Source organism: Giraffa tippelskirchi, chromosome 9 (assembly GCF_054371585.1).
Source record: "Giraffa tippelskirchi isolate mGirTip1 chromosome 9, T2T-mGirTip1v1.2.pri, whole genome shotgun sequence".
Taxonomy (NCBI): domain Eukaryota; kingdom Metazoa; phylum Chordata; class Mammalia; order Artiodactyla; family Giraffidae; genus Giraffa; species Giraffa tippelskirchi.
In genome coordinates, this window is record NC_137283.1 from 28,581,134 (window position 1) to 28,600,461 (window position 19,328).

The following is a 19,328-nucleotide window of genomic DNA, read 5'->3' on the forward strand; positions in this document are numbered from 1 at the left end:
TAGGATGTTTGAAAAGAAAAACTCATTATCAAATAACTGTAAATGACATATGGCTGTATCAGAATCAACTCTTACAAATTTTATACCAAAATTGCGAAAACTTCTTTCTGTCTATAATTAGTCAAAGTTCAGACTTCAGTCTTCATCTATAGTATTTCTGTAATTCTGGCTATTAAACCAGAGTCTCCTGCATTGCAGACAGATTCTTTACTGTCTGAGCTACTGAGGAAGCCCACTAACTAACCTCTTCCAAATATGGTGCTGCACAGTTCAAGCACAAATTGGAGGCTTCTTTTGTTTCAGTATGCTCAGCAAAATTACTGTTGTTATTGCCAGAATGATGTCTCCAACTCTCCTTCTCTGTATCTTCCATGAGAAGAAAAGACTTGCTGTTGGAATGAAAACTAAGTCCCCAGCATTATACCGCTTCAGGGATAACATTCACATTTTAGTCTAAATGAATCTCTAACATCATTTTTGTAGACTATCAGGTAAATGGTGTCCTTGGAGTGATGCAAATCCCCTCAAACTAGCTTAAGCTATGTATGTATGCTCAGTTGCTTGGTTGTGTCTGACTCTTTGCCACCCCATGGACTGCACCCTGCCCGGCTCCTCTGTCCATGGCATGTCCCAGGCAAGGATATTGAAGTGGGTTGCCATTTCTTTCTCCAGGAGATCTTCCTAACCCAGGGATTGAACCCACATCTCCTGCTTAGCAGGTGGATTCTTTACCACTGAGCCACCTACTTGAATTGAAAAGGAACTTAGGCTATAGAAATTAGCAAGTGTGAGGAAGGTTACATCAAGAATACAGAGCTTCTCTCTGCTGTTGGACTTTCTCTCTCCACCTTTACAAGGGCCAGACACCTGCAGTTTCAGCCCTGGCTTTGTTCTCACAGTTCATGCACCTAACAAGACAGATCAGATTTGAAAATCTGAGTGTCCTATCACTGGCCAGGTATCCACATTCTCTCGAATTAGCTGTGGACACAGAAGTGGTTTTATGTGGTCCACTTAGCAAGAGAAAGAATCTCTGAGAAAGGGGTATAGATCAGGTAGGTAAGTTGGCCACTGAGGTATCTGTGGTCACATAGGTAATGCTAGATTTATCAAGAGATTTTATATTCGCTAAGAACATTCTCATTAGATAGGAGTCATTGACCCTAAGATACTCCTCTATAACAGTAAACATGTTCTTCATGAGTAGATTTTATTATTTATTTTAAAATATTAGCTTCCCTTGCCTGTGAGTGAATTACAATTTCCTGCCCCACTGAAGCCAAATTTGGTGCTGTGGCTTGCCTTAGCCATTAAAATGTTAGTGAAAATGATGTCTGTTACATCTGAGCAGAATCTCTGAGTCATCTTGTACTTTTCTCATTGCTCCTTTCCATCTACCATCATAGAAGCTATGTTTTAGGAAGTTCTTCCTCTAGCTTAGGTCATAGAAGGATGAGCCAGAACCAGATGTGATCATCTCTGCCATTTGAAGGGACTGTTTATCCATTAATATTTAATATAGTTATCTACATGATTTCATTTAGTTATAACATTTTAGTATTTTTTTCCTGTTTCCCCTCTGCCTTTTGATCATCTGTTTCCCCTTCCTGTCTTCATCTGGTTATGTTGTGGAAGTTCTTGATCCCCTAATATTCTTACTAAGACTGTTGATGGTTTTGCTTTGGCAGGCAGTGAACTTGACAGACTAAGACTCTAAAATCTCTTGCCTATGAAAGACAGTAGCTCAGATTTCAATTTTCTTCTCTTAGCCTTTCTCCAGGCCATTTCGAGTCTGCTCCCTGCATGCACTGTTCAGACCTCAGAGACTTGGACAAAGTGTATGCCCAGAATTTGAGGCTCCTGTACACTGGCTCTCTCTCTTCTGGGATTCCCTCCTCAGTTTCCAGCACCAGAACCTGTGGTTTTTCAGGCCAGAAAGACAGCAGATTTTCTAGTGGAGTTTTAGGCCACCCATGCTGTGACTGCAGCCTGATGTCAGATGAAGCCTAAAAAAGGGAAACTTGTGCTCTGATGATCCTTCTTCCTCATTTTGACTCCTTACTGAAATCTGCCTGCTTTTGCTTACTCTCCAGGTAGTTGCTTTTTTATGTATCTTGTTCAGACATCAACCTTATTATCTGCAAGAAAAGTGGTCAATTAGGGACCTACTTTGCCTTCCTGGAAGTAGAATTCTCTAAAGTCTACTCTGAGATCGATGTTTAATGAGAATTAGAAATAGGCTTTTCTGATTAAAAGCCATTGAGATTTGAGGGTATATTTGTTTCTGCAGTTTAAGTTACCCTAAACAGACTAATTAGCCTGCCAGGGCAATCTGGAATATTACCAAACATTTCACACTTATACTTGTAAAATCTGTTCAAGGACAAATGAATTTCCCCAATCATTCTGACTTTATGAGTTTTGCTTTCTACTTATACCATTAAGATATTTTAAGTGGAACTCTTTCCTTCTTAATTTCCTCTGCAATCATGAAAAATGATGTCCATAACATTTGAAAAACCTTCTTTATTCTCTGTCTCTGCATTCCATCCTTACCAATGTAATCACAGGGTTTGGAGACCAGAAATCAATACCTTAATTGAATGCATATCTACCATACTGTGCCACTGGCAGAATTAGGCCTGGTAAAAATTATGAAATATTTCATTTAAAATTATGGTATATTTAATTGATTTCTGCTAAAACAGCTAACAAAGAAAGTTAAAGTAGAGATAAAAGAAAATTAGGCAAAAGAATGTGTTTTTTGAGGGGTTGCCATTTCAGTGTTGGTTTCCCCTAAAAATGATTCAGTAGAAAGTAGGTTTTTCTTCCTATAATATAGCCAAACAGGTCTTTGGTGTAGATGTTGCATATTATATATGATATTGCCTTCAACAAAAATGCAAGATTCTGATATGCAAGCTTCAAAATTAAATAACTTTCTCTCTCTTACTTGATTAAAATCATGAAAAAAAAATATATGTACCCATACTTACAAACAAACACACTTCTTTTTTTTCCCTAGGCTGATTCCCTAGGCAGTCTAGGATCTAATTGGTGATAAAACTTCCTCATTGAAGTCTATAGGAGGGACTTCCCTGGTGGCTCAATGGTGAAGAATCTGCCTGCCTTTGCAGGAAACATGGGTTTGATCTCCTGCATCACAACTAGTGAACCTGTGCTCTAGAGATGGGAACTGCAACTACTGAGCCTGCATGAAGCAAGCCCACATGCCCTAGAGGCCATGCTCCACAACAAGAGAAGCCACTGCAGTGAGAAGCCCATGCACAGCAACTAGAGGGTAGCCCCTGCTTGCCACAACTAGAGAAAAGCCCACTCAGCAATGAAGATCCAGCACAGTCAAATTAAGAAAAAGAAATTTATAGGAGACTTATAGATGATAAGACTCTTTTTGAAATACATAACAGTCTCTGGGCATTGTTGATTTCTGTTTAAATTACAAGTCTGAGTGACTGACCATAGGAGATATCTTACAGTCATCCTCATAACTTCCTTTTTCTTTGAACACTCATCTATAATTATTTTTGTAAACAGTCTGGACTCATGTCTCTATAGCTCAACTTATTATTCCTATTTTATTTTTTTTTCCTTTACATAGTGTCAGCAAATTCTTTCAACCCCTTATTCAACCAGTGTTTTTTGAATGGCAACTTTGTGCCAATACGATAAGACAAAGTTTCAGCCTTCATGGTGCATTCATTCTAGAGGAGAGACAGATGACGAATAAGCACACAAATGATATCATTTCAAGTTGCAGGACATCCTGTTAAGAATGAGTAAAGCAGAGGAATGCAGAAGGCAATGGCAACCCACTCCAGTATTCTTGCCAGGGAAATTCCCATGGACAGAGGAGCCTGGTGGGCTACCGTCCATGGAGTTGCAAAGAGTTGGACACGACTGAAGCGACTTAGCATGCATTCATGCAAAGCAGAGTAAAGGGCTAAAAACCCACTTGAACTGTCTTTTGCCCAGTGATTTCTTAATCTTTGCATCATCACTAATAGCAGTGACTTTCTGAATGTAAGTAATGCCCGCACAAGAGTTTGGTGGCTTACCCACAGGTTGCTTCTACACAGCCCAACCTGTTCCACTGATGCTGCTCTAATGAGGACATCAAAAATCTTATTTTTAGATCCATTGAACACTGCCTGCTTATTTTCTGAGTTGACTGCTCTGCAGTCTCTGACACCATTCCTCCTTTCTTCATAAAGCTGTCCTCCCTGGGAACATCCCTTATCATGCTTTCTCAGCTTCCTTTGGAGTTTCCTCTTCATCTGGCCATCTGGTGCCATTATACGTTGGCACCACATTTAGATGCTCCTATGCGGCGGACAGTGTGTTTTCCCTTATGAAAGTGCTTGTCATTCAACATGGTGATTGCTGTTTATTTGTGTATTTTCATACTAGACAGGAAGATATTCACTATTGTGTCTCTAGCACCTGACACAATGGCTGACACATAAGGGTCCTATAAATATTTGATGAATGATTGAACAAATCATTTTCAAAAGGGATGATTTTTTTTTCTTTTCATTGTGAAACTTCATAGCAGTAAATACCATATAGTTTAATGGTTAGGTTTTATGGTTAGGTATAATTTTGGCTCCAGGGCCAGACTGCCTGTGTTTAAATCTCAGTTCTCCCACTGGCCCACTTTGGAGTGTTGTGTGTGTGTGTCTTCTCTTGTGTTGTTGGAATAGGGTGTTTGCTATTACCAGTGCGTTCTCGTGGCAAAACTCTATTAGTCTTTGCCCTGCTTCATTCTGTGCTCCAAGGCCAAACTTGCCTGTTACGCGAGGTGTTTCTTGACTTCCTACTTTTGCATTCCAGTCCCCTATAATGAAAAGGACATCTTTTTTGGGTATTAGTTCTAGAAGGCCTTGTAGGTCTTCATAGAATCATTCAACTTCAGCTTCTCCGGCATTACTGGTCAGGGCATAGACTTGGATTACCGTGATATTGAATGGTTTGCCTTGGAAACGAACAGAGATCATTCTATCGTTTTTGAGATTGCATCCAAGTACTGCATTTTGGACTCTTTTGTTGACCATGATGGCTACTCCATTTCTTCTAAGGGATTCTTGCCCACAGTTGTAGATATAATGGTCATCTGAGTTAAATTCACCCATTCCAGTCCATCTTAGTTCGCTGATTCCTAGAATGTCGACGTTCACTCTTGCCATCACCTGTTTGACCACTTCCAATTTGCCTTGATTCATGGACCTAACATTCCAGTGATTTTGGGCTCCAAAATCACTGCTGATGGTGATTGCAGCCATGAAATTAAAAGACGCTTACTCCTTGGAAGGAAGGTTATGGCCAACCTAGATAGCATATTTAAAAGCAGAGACATCACTTTGCCAACAAAAGTACGTCTAGTCAAGGCTATGGTTTTTCCAGTGGTCATGTATGGATGTGAGAGTTGGACGATGAAGAAAGCTGAGCGCCGAAGAATTGATGCTTTTGAACTGTGGTGTTGGAGAAGACTCTTGAGAGTACCTTGGACTGCAAGGAGATCCAATCAGTCCATCCTAAAAGAGATCATTCCTGGGTGTTCATCAGAGGGTCTGATGTTGAGGCTGAAACTCCAATACTTTGGCCACCTCATGCGAAGAGTTGACTCATTGGCAAAGACCCTAATGCTGGGTAGGATTGGGGGCGGAAGGAGAAGGGGACGACAGAGGATGAGATGGTTTGATGGCATAACCGACTCGATGGACATGGGTTTGGGTAGACTCCGGGAGTTGGTGATGGACAGAGAGGCCTGGCGTGCTGCAATTCATGGGGTCGCAAAGAGTCGGACATGACTGAGTGACTGAACTGAGCTGATGTGTGTGTCACTTTGACATATACTTGAACATAGGTTTCCTCATCAGAAAAATGAGGTTAATAATAGTTTCCATCTCATAAGATTGTTAAGAAAGATAAAGAAGTAGAATAGTTAAAGATATTGGTACATGGTTTGACACACAGTGATAAGTAATCATTGGCTATCAACTGTATTATTATTTGAAGAAGACACTTTTAGTATTACCTCCTAAATAATTTTGTAGTCCATTAAATAGGATGTTTCTGGCTAAAAGGTACAAAGAAGCCCATCACAAATGACTTAAACAATAAGGAAATATGTTACATGACATAACAGGAAGGAGTGAAACTCTCAGTAATTCAAAGATACTCTCGCTATCACATACCTGACTCTACATCTCTCTGCTCGGTCTTTCTCATGCTGGGTTGTGCTTAGTCACTCGGTCATGTCTGACTCTTCAACCTTTTGGATTGTAGCCCGCCAGGCTTTCCTGTGCCTGGGATTTTTTCAGGCAAGAACACTAGAGTGGGTTGCCATTTCCTCCTCCAGGGCATCTTCGCAACCCAGGGATGGAACCCGCATTTCCTGTGTCTCCTGCATTGCAGGCAGATTCTTCACGCACGGAGCCATTAACCCTGATTCTGGAGTACTTTGTGATTGCCACAAGGCTGTCAGTGGCGAATGGAGCTGCCTGCTGCTTTATTCTCAACCATTTGATGAGAGGGAAAAGCCACACTTCCAAGCATGAAATGTAAATCTTTCCTTCATTCAGATTGGATCAGTCTTACTTGTGAGACCAATCAGAATCCTAGAGTATGGGGGCATGGGGCATGGGGACAGATGACTTGTGATTGACTCTGGATTCACCCCCTAGAGCCTCGTCTTGGATTGCATTCCCCTAAGTCAGGAGACATGTACAGTGGTGAATACTTGACCAGAATGTGGCTTCTATTAGGAATAAAAATAAGAGGAATAGGGACTAACTGGACAGCCAGCAATGTTTACCACATGTACTATTGCTGTCAGAAAATGTGGAGATGCCCTATTAATCAAGAGGATGGGTTCTAACATGTTGCATTGTGCCTAGAAACTATGTTTCCAGATGTAAAAAGTAAATATATATATATATATATATTTTATATAATATATATATAATATATATAATATATATATATATATATATTCGCTAATATTGATTGAGAGGTTATTTTGTGCCAGACACTATGTTCTTTACATTCACAATTTACTTCAAACTTCACAACCACCCTCCCTCATCTATTTAATCAAGCAAATATTATTGAACACCAACCATATTTCAGGCACTCTCTAGTCACTAGGAATATGATAGTCAAAAAAAGACCATCTCCCAGCCCTCAAATGCCCCACATTCTATATATAAATGGAAGGCTGCAGCCAAAAAGGAGTGAATTTCCCTGAATCACAAAGCATTAATGTGACAGAGCTGGGGGTTGACTATGGGGAGCTCGGCTCCAAAGCCAAGAGTGGATTGTGGCAGGAAAATGTCTACATGGCCCTAAGGGGAATAATATAAATTTAAGATAAGAGATTAACTGAAATTCAGACATAGTACGGAGCCAATCCTGGGCAGCTGAATTTAGTCCTAAGTGACTTTGAAGACTTGGTGGAGCGTTGACCTTAGAAAGGAGAAGTTCATTTCAGAGGAAGGAAGAAACAGAGGATAAATACAAAAGGGGGTAGAAGGCTTCTCAGATTCCTGTGACACGTGGACACAGTGCCAGCAAAATAAGGCAAAGAACACGGTTTGTTATCTTTGTGGGAGTCGTTACCTGCAGTACTCGGTTCATTTAAACCAGGGTTTCTCAACCTTGGCATTACTGACATCTGGAGCTGGATCATTGTTAGCTGTGGGGGCTGTCCTGTGTGTTGTAGGGTGTTTACCAGCATCCCTAGCCTCCACCAACTGGAGGCCAATTACACCTCCCCCAAGTTATGACAACAAAAGTATCTCTAGACATTGTCGAATATCTCTTGGAGGACAAAATTTCCCTCAGTTGCAAAGCACTGCTTTAAGCTGTTACCTTTTTCATTCAAAAAGCCCTGGGTTGGGAAGATTCCCTGAAGGAGGAAATGGCAACCCACTCCAGTTCTCTTGCCTACAAAATTCCATGGACAGAGGAACCTGGAGGGCTCTAATCCGTAGGGTTTCAAAGAGTTGAACATGACTGAAGCAACTTAGCACACACACATACATACACACATACACACTCACGTATGTGTGTACATGTATATGTACAAATCACAGAAGAAACTCACTCTAAGTGTACATTAGATAAGTTCTTTCTCACTATATATCTGAGTTTCCACATCTACAAAGGAGAAAGTTAAGAAATAAGACACGTAAGGTATCTTACATAAGGTAGCTCAGAAGTATTTTTTTCTTTTAAAATTAGAAATAATCCATGATTCACTGACAACTTTTTTGAGTTACCCTCCCCCTTAACCAGTGATTCAGTTTACAAAAGTGGGGTTTGCAATCAAATTTTGGAAAAATAGATCTATAGAATGAAGCATACTCTTCTCCTTTCCAAAAATCTCATTGAGTAATATAATTATTTTAAGGTAGAAAATTATCATTGATCTGTGTATTTTAAAAGTCTACAAGGTGATTGTGCCATTATTGATTCAAGGTCAGGTGTGACATCGTTATCTTCTGAAAGCATTCATGATCTAGTTCTCTGTGTTCATTTTACAATTGACATGGCCACAGTCAAAGAGAATATGCCAAGAAAAGGTCAGTAAATGCTGAGGTGAATCCATTTGCATAGAAGAAAAAAAGGAGGAGGCTGTTTCCATGGCTTCTAAGAGAAGCAAAGAGAGAAATGTGAAAAATGAAAACTAGTTTGCAGTGGCAAACAAAATGAACTGGTCTATAAATATTTCATAATTTTAGCCCCATGAAGTCTCATTGTTTGGTGGTTAGCTTTATGATGAGTAATCATGGGTTGCTTTATGTTTGTTTCTAGCTTTTTCTGTTGATCTCTGTACTATCCATATCTGAAATAGCACCCACTAATTTCTTTTTCATTTACCTCATTCTGATATAGAGAGAATATATGTAGTCATCAAGTAGGGAGTTAGAGACGTACTATCCAGTTCAAACATATAAAGTACATTTTTAGAGTCAAAGTCTGTAAAAATGAAAAGTGAAAGATAAACATTTTGGTGATGCTTTTCATTAGAAATGGAATAATTTTGAAGATAGCTTCTGGTTTCCCAAGAGGTTGAGAAGCTTCTCCTAGGAGCAGTTATGTTGCAGTTATCTTCTGTCTTGGGAAGATTGTATCACTCATTGGTAGCTGAGATGTGTACAGAGTAATCCTCTTGGCTCAGAAATGAAGTAACCCACTGGGCTTAGAAGTGGGACACCCATCTCTTGCTTTTGCCTGTGCACATCCACCCTCTCTTCCTTTGTTACCATCACCTTTATCTTCCTTCAGAGAACCAGCTGTTTCTCACCTTAAGTTCAAGTGGTCTTGTAGGACTACCCTCACATGTGTATCATCATCATTATCACACCTCCATATCACAAGCCTGTCCAACAACACAGTCCGTTGCTGTGGCTACAGTGATGGGTTCAGAGATGAACATATAACCTCAAAGGGTCCACTGCAACCCAATCTTGGGATCTCTGGTGAAATTACTGGAGAGAAGGACTTGCCCTTGGTCCTTCAAATTTCTAGAGTACATAAATTCTTTCCCCTTGCTTGAGCTAGCTTGAATGCAGTTTCATTAGTGCTGTGCTGTTGCTGTTTAGTCGTTCAGTCATGTCCAACCCTTTGCGGCCCCGTGGACTGCAGCATGCCAGGCTTCCCTGGCCTTGACCGTCTCCCAGAGCTTGTTCAAACTCATGTCCATTGAGTTGGTGATGCCATTCAACCATCTCATCCTCTGTCGTTCTTTTCTCCTCCTGCCTTCAATCTTTTCCAGCATCAGGGTTTTTGTAATGAGTGGGTTCTTCGTATCAGGTGGCCAAAGTATTGGAGTTTCAGCTTCAGCATCAGTCCTTCCAGTGAATATTCAGGATTGATTTCCTTTAGGATTGACTGGTTTGATCTCCTTGCTGTCCAAGGGACTCTCAAGAGTCTTCTCAAGCACTGCAGTTCAAATCAGTTCTTCGGCGCTTAGCCTTCTTTATGGCCCAACTCTCATATCCATACATGACTCCTGGAAAAACCGTAGCTTTGACTAGATGGACCTTTGTTGGCAAAGTAATGTCTCTGCTTTTTAATATGCTGTCTAGGTTGGTCATAGCTTTACTTCCAGGGAGCAAACGTCTTTTAATTTTATGGCTGCAGTCACCATCTGCAGTGATTTTGGAGCCCAAGAAAGTAAAGTCTGTCACTGTTTCCATTGTTTCCCCATCTATTTGCTGAGAAGTGATGGGACTAAATGCCATGATCTTTGTTTGCTGAATGTTGAGTTTTAAGCCAACTTTTTCATTCTTCTCTTTCACTTTCATTAAGAGACTCTTTAGTTCCTCTCGCTTTCTGCCATAAGGGTGGTGTCATCTGCATATATGAGGTTATCGATATTTCTCCCAGCAATCTTGACTCCAGCTTGTGCTTCATCCAGCCCAGCATTTTGCATGGTGTACTCTGCATATAAGTTAAATAAGCAGGGTGACAATATACAGCCTTGACATACTCCTTTCCCAATGTGGAACCAGTCTCTTGTTCCATGTCAAGTTCTAACTGTCGCTTCTTGACCTGCATACAAAATTCTCAGGAGGCAGGTAAGGTGGTCTGGTATTCCCATCTCTTTAAGAATTTTCCACAGTTTGTTTCATTAGTACTTGCAGCTTAAAGGTTTTCCTGAGGAATTCAGAAATCAAGTTCTATAGAACCTGGAACAGACTATGGGATCATAGATGCTTGTGGAATGAAGTGGAAGAATAACTCATGTTTGTTTAAGGATCTGTACATTTCTGGCATAACTACAAAACACAAGCTAGGAAGTGGTTAACAAAAAAATCAGTGTGTATTTGGAGGGGGACACACAAGGGCGTCAGAAGCACAATGCAGTGTTCAAATGATGAAGCTGGGTGATGGCCACAGGGACTTGTGTTTATAGAATTTTTAAATGTACATAGGTATTTTATACTTTCATCTTTAGATTATATGTGTCCATTTTTCTGAGATTAAGAAACTTGCACAAAACCACAGGGCTTGTAAATGGATTGATATTAGTCCTTAGTTCACTAGGTTGGGAGGATTAAATGAGACAAAGCAAGTAAGGCTTTATGATCATGCCAGACACATAGAAAGTACTTGAGGGATGTTAGATGTTGGTCTAATAATAACTGGGGATGTTTGGAGAATTATAGAAGATAATGCATATTAAACACGTGGCACAATTTCTGGCATCTAGTAAGTGCTCATTTAAATATTTGTTATTATCATTTTCGTCAGAACTAGTTCCTATGTTTTCCTGACTGGCATATCTTCTGTAGAAGTGGGTCATCCATGGTATTTGTGGGCTCAGTGTTTTTGTCCTACTGTTCAGGCTCTCGCAGCCTAATACATTTTGCTCAAAAAGGATAAGGGTAGAGATACTGGTCTATGCGTGCATGCTCAGTCGCTGAGTCATGTCAACTCTTTGCAACCCCAATGGACTATAGCCCACCAGGCTCCTTTGTCTGTAGGATTTCCCAGGCAAGAATACTGGAGTGGATTGCCATTTCCCCATCTTTTGAATTCTTTTCCAGCCTTATGTTTCAAAGTTCTTTACAGCAGTGTAGAACATTTTAAATTTGTGTCAGTGCTGTACCATAGAGTAATTGCTAGCCATGTGTAGCTATGTAAATTTAAGTTAAATTGAAAATTTCGTTCCTCAGTTGTACCAGTCACATTTCAAGTGCTCTGTAAGCATGTGTGACTAGTCATACTGTCCTGGACCAGATGGGTATGGAATACTTCCATCATTGTGGAATTGCACTGTGCTATATGGGGAGTGATTAAAACCAAAACTGGAAAAGTCTAAAACCCTCCATTTATAGAACTGAGAGGGAATGCACTTTGGGAGGAAGGCTTCCTGGCTGTGTCCCAAAAGAGGTCATAAGTGGACGCCTCACCTTGATTCAGTGATGATTATGCAAAGTCTCCCTGAACCTTGCAGACTCAGAGCCTGACCTGTCTGCATCTGAAAAGAAAGAGCGGGGCACTTATGATAACCATGGTGTGAGTCCTGAAATTAGAACACCAATCTGTTGGTACGGGATATAAATCCTCACTGCCCAAGGACTTAGCACTCAGGCCCTCTGGCTCCCACATCTTCTCCTCCCCTGTTTAAGGAGAGAGCTCCAGTGATCCAGAGTGAGAGGAAGGACAGTGGCTTGTGTGACTGAATGTGCTATTCACCAAGTTCAAGGGAGACCTGCCTGTCACTGGAGACAGACCAGTACATTCTCAGGCTGGGTACCCTCAGGCCTCCTGATGATGGTCAGTATTGCTGAATTATACTTTGAGGCTGTTCCTTTTCTTTCTTTCTTCTTTTAACACCTTATTTTGAAATAATTTCAGAGTCACAAGACATTGCAAAAATAATACAGAGAGTTCCTGAGTCCCCTTCACCCACTTCCCCCAACAATAGCATCTTACATATTCAGAGTCCATTGTCAAGACTAGGACATTGATACTGGCACATTATCCTTTTCCTTTAATAATAGCAAATGTTTTATTGGGTCCTTACAGTGTATCAGGCATATTGTCATTCATTTCTTATAACAACCCTCTACTGTAAGTATTATTATTGTTAGCTACATTTTATTGATAAGAGAACTGAAGCTCTGAGAACTTCAGTATGTTTCCCAAGGCTAGTCAGGACATAAATGGCAGAGCTGGGACTAGACTGCATCAAGTTTGACTCCAGAGCAACAGTCTTTAAACACTAATCAATGTTAAAAAACTTTAATAAGCAGGCCTCAAAGATCAGACTGGAAGGCCTTTCAGCCTTTCACAGCCTACATCTCTGAGTTAATTCAGTGTCTGTTCAGTCTGCACTGCCCCAGTAGGGGAGAGGGAGCTGTTGACTAGAGCACCCAATTTTTTTTTTCAGTTTTTTCGAGTGTCTTTTTATTGTGGTAGAAGTCATGTAATATAAAACATCCTATTTTAACCATATTTAACTGTACGTTTCAGTTAGAGCACCAAAATTTTGTCAGCAAATTACTAAACCCAAAATTTGCTCAAACTTTTAATAAATGTGTATAATATTTAATAAAAGTAAATAATAGCATTCAAAATATGAAGTGTACTGCAGGGTCGCTGTCTTTTTCAGACTCTTTAACTTTAAGAGCTTGTCAGTTGATATATCATGACCGATTTTAATTGGGGCAAACATTCAAAGTTTAAAAAAAACTCACTAGAGGTTTGATTTTGGAAAAACACAGAAAAATTAAAAACACACGTTTAGGAAGTAGGTAGATAATAATACAAAAGAATATGCAATGGTAATAGCTGACATTTCCAAAGATTCTTATATATGCCTTGTCCTGTGCTAGGCACACAGATACTTAGATATGTTACTTCCTTTTTTTCTTACTGTATGATAGCAGCATCATTATCATCTTTGTAATATAATAGCTGACAAGGAGAAGGAAATGGCAACCCAATCCAGTGTTCTTGCCTGGAAAATCCCAGGGACAGAGGAGCCTGGTGGGCTGCTGTCTATGGGGTCGCACAGAGTCAGACAAGACTGAAGCGACTTAGCAGCAGCAGCAGCAGCTAACAAACCAAGATTAGGTGTGTAATGTATGCCTTGCAATCTGCTAAATACTTTACATAGTCTCACTTAATACTTTCAATTCTTGTTATTACTACCTACCAGTCATTTTCTGCCATTTAAGCAGGTATAAGGATGCCCATAGCTGACATCTATTGCGCTCTTGCAATGATGCAGTCAGTGGATCACATGTATTCCTTGTTCTGTTTAGTTCTCATTGCAGCCCTGAGGCGGGAGACATCATTATTCCCATTTTACAGATGAAGAAGCTGAGACTCAGATCCATGAAGTAACCAAGAGCAGGTGAAGGAGCCCTGATTCATATGCAGATGTGTCTCTCAAGTGACTGGGGTCTACACTCCACGTGCCTTCAGATTTTAGAAGAGAAAATTTAATGTGGACTGCGGTCCTTTGGTGGAGAAGGAAATGGCAACCCACTCCAGTATTCTTGCCTGGAGAATCCCAGGGACAGAGGAGCCTGGTGGGCTGCCATCTGTGGGGTCGCACAGAGTTGGACACGACTGCAGCAACTTAGCAGCAGCAGCAGCAGCAGTTCTTTGGAGAGGAGACCATGTACAGCTTTGACTTTGAAGAGTGAATAAGCAGTGAGCCAGGTGAGGGACAACCCTGCTGGAGCAAATGCAGAAGCAGGGATGCTGGTGGGTGCTGCTACTTGTGTAACCTCAGGAAAGAAACTTGCCTGGTTAGAATTCCAAGGTGAGACTGCTGACCAGGAAGTCACAGGGAATCTTCCACACTTTTCAGAGGAGTGTGGACTTAATGAGATGAGCTCTTCATTTCAGAAATCAATTTAGGGCTTTGAACATGGTAATGGTAAAACTGTGGCTCTCCACAGAACCATCTGGAAGCAATATGCAGTGTTGGTTGATTCTCATTGCACTCTTCTCCCTACAGACAAACAGCAGGGTCTCTGGCAAAGACAGTTGCCTCCTCTTTCCCGTCACAGCTGCCACTGCCCTCTCTGCATGTAAAAGTAGGAAGAATTTTATATGGCAGGGTTCTGATCAAAACTTGGCTGTTCCACTAGAAAAAAAAGTTTAAAATCTACTGTTTTACACCAACAGTGTATCTGAGTTCAGTTCACATCAGTCACTCAGTCCTGTCTGACTCTTTGCGACCCCATGGACTGCAGCACGGCAGGCTTCCCTGTCTATCACCAACTCCGGAGCTTGCTCAAACTCATGTCCATCAATTCGGTGGTGCCGTCCAACCATCTCATCCTCTGTCGTCCCCTTCTCCTCCTGCCTTCAATCTTTCCCAGCATCAGGGTCTTTTCCAATGAGTCAGTTCTTTGCATCAGGTGACCAAAGTATTGGAGCTTCAGCTTCAGCATCAGTCCTTCCAAAGAATATTCAGGACTAATCTCCTTTAGGATGGACTGGTTTGATCTCCTTGCAGTCCAAGGGACTCTCAAGAGTCTTATCCAACACCACAGTGCAAAAGCATCAATTCTCTGGTGCTCAGATTTCTTTATAGTCCAACTCTCACATCCATACATGACTACTGGAAAAACCATAGCTTTGACTAGACAGACCTTTGTTGGCAAAGTAATGTCTCTGCTTTTAATATGCTGTCTAGGTTTGTCATAGCTTTTCTTCCAAGGAATAAGCATCTTTTTAAATTTCGTGGCTGCAGTCACCATCTGCAGTGATTTTGGAGCCCCCCAAAATAAAGTCTCTCACTGTTTCCATTGTTTCCCCATCTTCATGTTGCCATGAAGTCATGGGACCAGATGCCACGATCTTAGTTTTTTAAATGTTGAGTTTTAAGCGAGCTTTTTCACTCTCCTCTTTCACTTTCATCAAGAGGCTCTTCAGTTCCTCTTTACCTTCTGCTATAAGGGTAGTGTCATCTGCATATCTGAGGTTATTGACATTTCTCCCGGCAATCTTCATTCCAACTTGTGCTTCATTCAGCCCATCATTTCACATAATGTACTCTGCATATAAGTTTAATAAGCAGGGTGACAATATACAGCCTTGACATACTCCTTTACCAATTTGGAACCAGTCTGTTGTTCCACGTCCAGTTTTAACTGTTTCTTCTTAACCTGCATACAGATTTCTCAGGAGACAGGTAAGGTGTTCTAGTATTCCCATCTCTTTAAGAATTTCCCACAGTTTATTGTTATCTACACAGTCAAAGGCTTTGGCATAATCAATAGAGCAGAAGTAGATGTTTTTCTGGAACTCTTGCTTTTTCGATGATCCAATGGATATTGGCAATTTGATCTCTGCCTTTTCTAAATCCAGCTTGAACATTTGGAAGTTCACAGTTCACATACTGTTGAAGCCTGGCTTGGAGAATTTTGAGCGTTACTTTGCTAGGGTATGAGATGACTGCAATTGTGCGGTAGTTTGAACATTCTTTGGCATTGCCCTTCTTTGGGACTGGAATGAAAACTGACCTTTTCCAGCCCTGTGGCCACTGATCAGTTTTCCAAGTTTGCTGGCATATTGAGTGCAGCACTTTAACAGCATCATCTTTTAGGATTTGAAATAGCTCAACTGGAATTCTGTCACCTCAGGTAGCTTTGTTTGTAGTAATGCTTCCTAAGGCCACCTTGTCTTCACATTCCAGGATGTCTGGCTCTAGGTGAGTGATCACACCATAGTGATTATCTGGGTCATAAAGATCTTTTTTGTATAGTTCTTCTGTGTATTCTTGCCACCTCTTCTTAATATCTTCTGCTTCTGTTATACCCATACCATTTCTGTCCATTATTGTGCCCATCTTTGAATGAAATATTCCCTTGGTATCTGTAATTTTCTTGAAGAGATCTCTAGTCTTTCCCATTCTATTGTTTTCCTCTATTTCCTGTGTCTGAGATCAGTGTACAAATCAGACTGGCGATTGATTAAATTAAAAATAATGTAACACCAAATCAGTGTACAAATCTCTGTATTCAAGATCAGTGTACAAATCAGACTGGTGATTGATTAATTTAAAAATAATGTGACAGCTGGAATCCCCAGGTGCCAGGATTAGATTTGGAAGCTTTCATCAGCTTTGAGGACTGTTAGCCCCTCAGGTGAGATGGGGTTCTAAAGCCCCATCCCCTCTGCAATGCTCGGATGAAGCATCCAAAACTCATCTGATCAGACTCCCTTTCTGCTCCTGTATCTCCACCAGTTAGAATGAGGGTCTGTTAAACAGCAACCCAACAGAAAATGGGAGAAAGATTGCTGTAATAAGATCATAAAGTGTCATGTCTGTGGATCATTGGCTAGGGCTCAGAAATACTTTTATTATGGTGAATTTCATCTATCAGCTCAAAACATTTTACAAGTAAACAAATGAGTTACCAGTTTACCTCTTAGGATTCTTCAAGTGAGAGTTTATCCCACCAAAAGTAGTCTTTCAACAACCACCCCTCCCCACCAGCCTATGCTATCCTTTTTGCTAATTCATAAACCAAATGTTGATGATACTTTTACATATATTTAGCAAACCCCAACTCTACCAAACTGTGTGAACAGCAATTGACCCCAGTAGATAGAGATCCAGGGTGTTTTAACATGATGCACAATTTCCTGATCATCTCTCTTACTGTAGGAATGCTAGAACCAGCAACTGCCATGACTCAACATACATGGCAGGAATATACATAACATAGTAACATAGTCTTCTGTTTTTTGGAAACGTGTTTATAAATGTTTTGTGGATGGGTTCCCATACCTCAAACAGGTGTATGTTTAATAAAACAAACAAAGAAAAAACATCACCAAAACAACCTGAATTAGGAGGCAGGAGAAGCACGACCTACTCCCAGCTCAGTCTCTCTCTTCCTATGAGATGACATCTTTTTATTTCATCCATTTCCTCATCCATAAAGCAAGTTAGATGAATTAGAGTATCTGAACATTCCTTTTATTTGATTAATGAGCTCATCTAAGACGGTCTACATGTTCAAAACACTTACTCTAAAGTTAGTGGATTTTTTGTTAAGGCTGTCTTGTGCTCAAGATAGGAGTTTAAATTTGTCTAAAATTTTACATCTGATATGTGCAAAAACTTGTTGTTCAGTCACTACGTCATATCTAACTCTCTGCGACACCATGAACTGCAGCACACCAGGCTGCCCTGTCCTCCACAATCTCCCAGAGTTTTCTCAAATTCATGTCCATTGAGTCTGCGATGCTATCTAACCATCTCCTCTGCCGTCCCCTTCTCCTATTGCCTTCAGTCTTTCCCAGCATCAGGGTCTTTTCCAATAAGTCAGCTGTTCACATTAGGGGCCAAAATATTGGAGCTTCAGGTTAGCTCAGGTTTAGCTCAGGAACTTCAGGTTTAGCATCAGTCCTTCCAATGAATACTCATGGTTGTACTCGACCCTAAATATTTTGTAAATGCTCTCTTGAACCAAGTTGGGCTGGTGTCTTCTTGCAGGACTTCCCAGGGCTTTTAATGAGTCCTTACAAAGTCTTCAAAATCATTTGATCATAAAACTCAATATCTTTCTAAGAAAGAACATTCACGGGTTAATGCTGTGTTAGAGCCCTTAGCCTCTAACCTTAAGCTCACTCTGCTGAACCCTCTGCTTAAAATTGCAAGCAGGATGCCTTTGACAGACTACTTGTGAGATCAGAGGTACAAGTCTTACCTGAGAATTCTCACAGATAAACCTATAAAGCAGAAATGTTGGCTGCCTCTTTCCTTTTTTAAAAAAATTATTTATTTGTATTTATTTGGCTGCCCCAGGTCTGAGTTGCAGAAAGTGAGGTCTTTGATCTTCGTTGCATCATGCAAGATCTTTTGGCTGCAGCATGAAAACTCTTAGCTGTTGCATGATGGATCTAGTTCCCTGAACAGGGATTGAACTCAGGCCCCCTGCATTGGGAATGTGGAGTCTTAACCACTAGACCACCAGGGAAGTCCCTGATTACCTCTTTCCTTCACACAAAAAGAAGATCTGAATCTGTTCTTTAGGGAACCCTCGAACAGAAAGTCCAGAATTGTACCCGTTTTCTGCCACTTTGTGTTTTAAGTCTTGATCTCCCATTGAGAGAGAGAAGAGGTTTTAAGATGACTTTGAGAAAAATTCACAGCATAGTGACTGATTCTTCTGGTTGTTGGTACCTAAATTAATTATGCTAATATTTAATTAAAGCGTATAATAGGGAAGAATAACATTGAAGTTTTGGGCATAAAACAACTTGGGTTGAAACTCAGCTCTACTACTTAGGAGTGATGGTAATTCTGTGTAACATGGTTAATCTCTCCGAGTCTCACTTTCCTTATCTGTAAAACAGGGATTGTAAAGCTGCCTCATAGGGTAACTGGGGCTATAATAGAAGATGTGTTGAGATTTATTGAGCTCCAATCATATGCAAAGCTTAAGAAAGCTAGCTTTACATTTAGGAATGTAGACTGTTAACTGGTTTGTGCCAAAATTCCTCTACTTGGATGCCTTATTATTTCACATCATTTCCCTCAATAGAAAAATAAATATGATTCAAATTTAGAGGAGAAAAACAAATTGCTAAATAAAATTTAGCATAGGATAGTGAATAAACGTTGATCTAGAATAATAGGGAAGTAATTATCTAGCCTTGTTTTCTATCTTAAAAAACTCTGCTATATGAGACTTGCTCTTTCTCTCTGGAAAGTACCAGATATGCTACAGATTTGCATAACAATCCTTCCCTATTAATGAAATACATGATATATAAGCTTTAGCCTTAAGGCCCTTCTTCAATACTAAAAATGAATATTA

At 40.4% G+C, this 19,328-nt stretch overlaps 1 long non-coding RNA gene across 1 annotated transcript in view; it reads left to right on the forward strand.

The window, feature by feature from the left end:
• Positions 1 to 16,496, forward strand: part of LOC145520889 (uncharacterized) — a 508,290-nt gene extending 491,794 nt beyond the window's left edge. The window contains exon 5 of the long non-coding RNA XR_014064877.1: positions 13,803 to 16,496. This is a non-coding gene — a long non-coding RNA (uncharacterized LOC145520889). The remainder of the gene's footprint in view (positions 1 to 13,802) is intronic.
• The last annotated feature ends 2,832 nt before the right edge of the window (positions 16,497 to 19,328 follow it).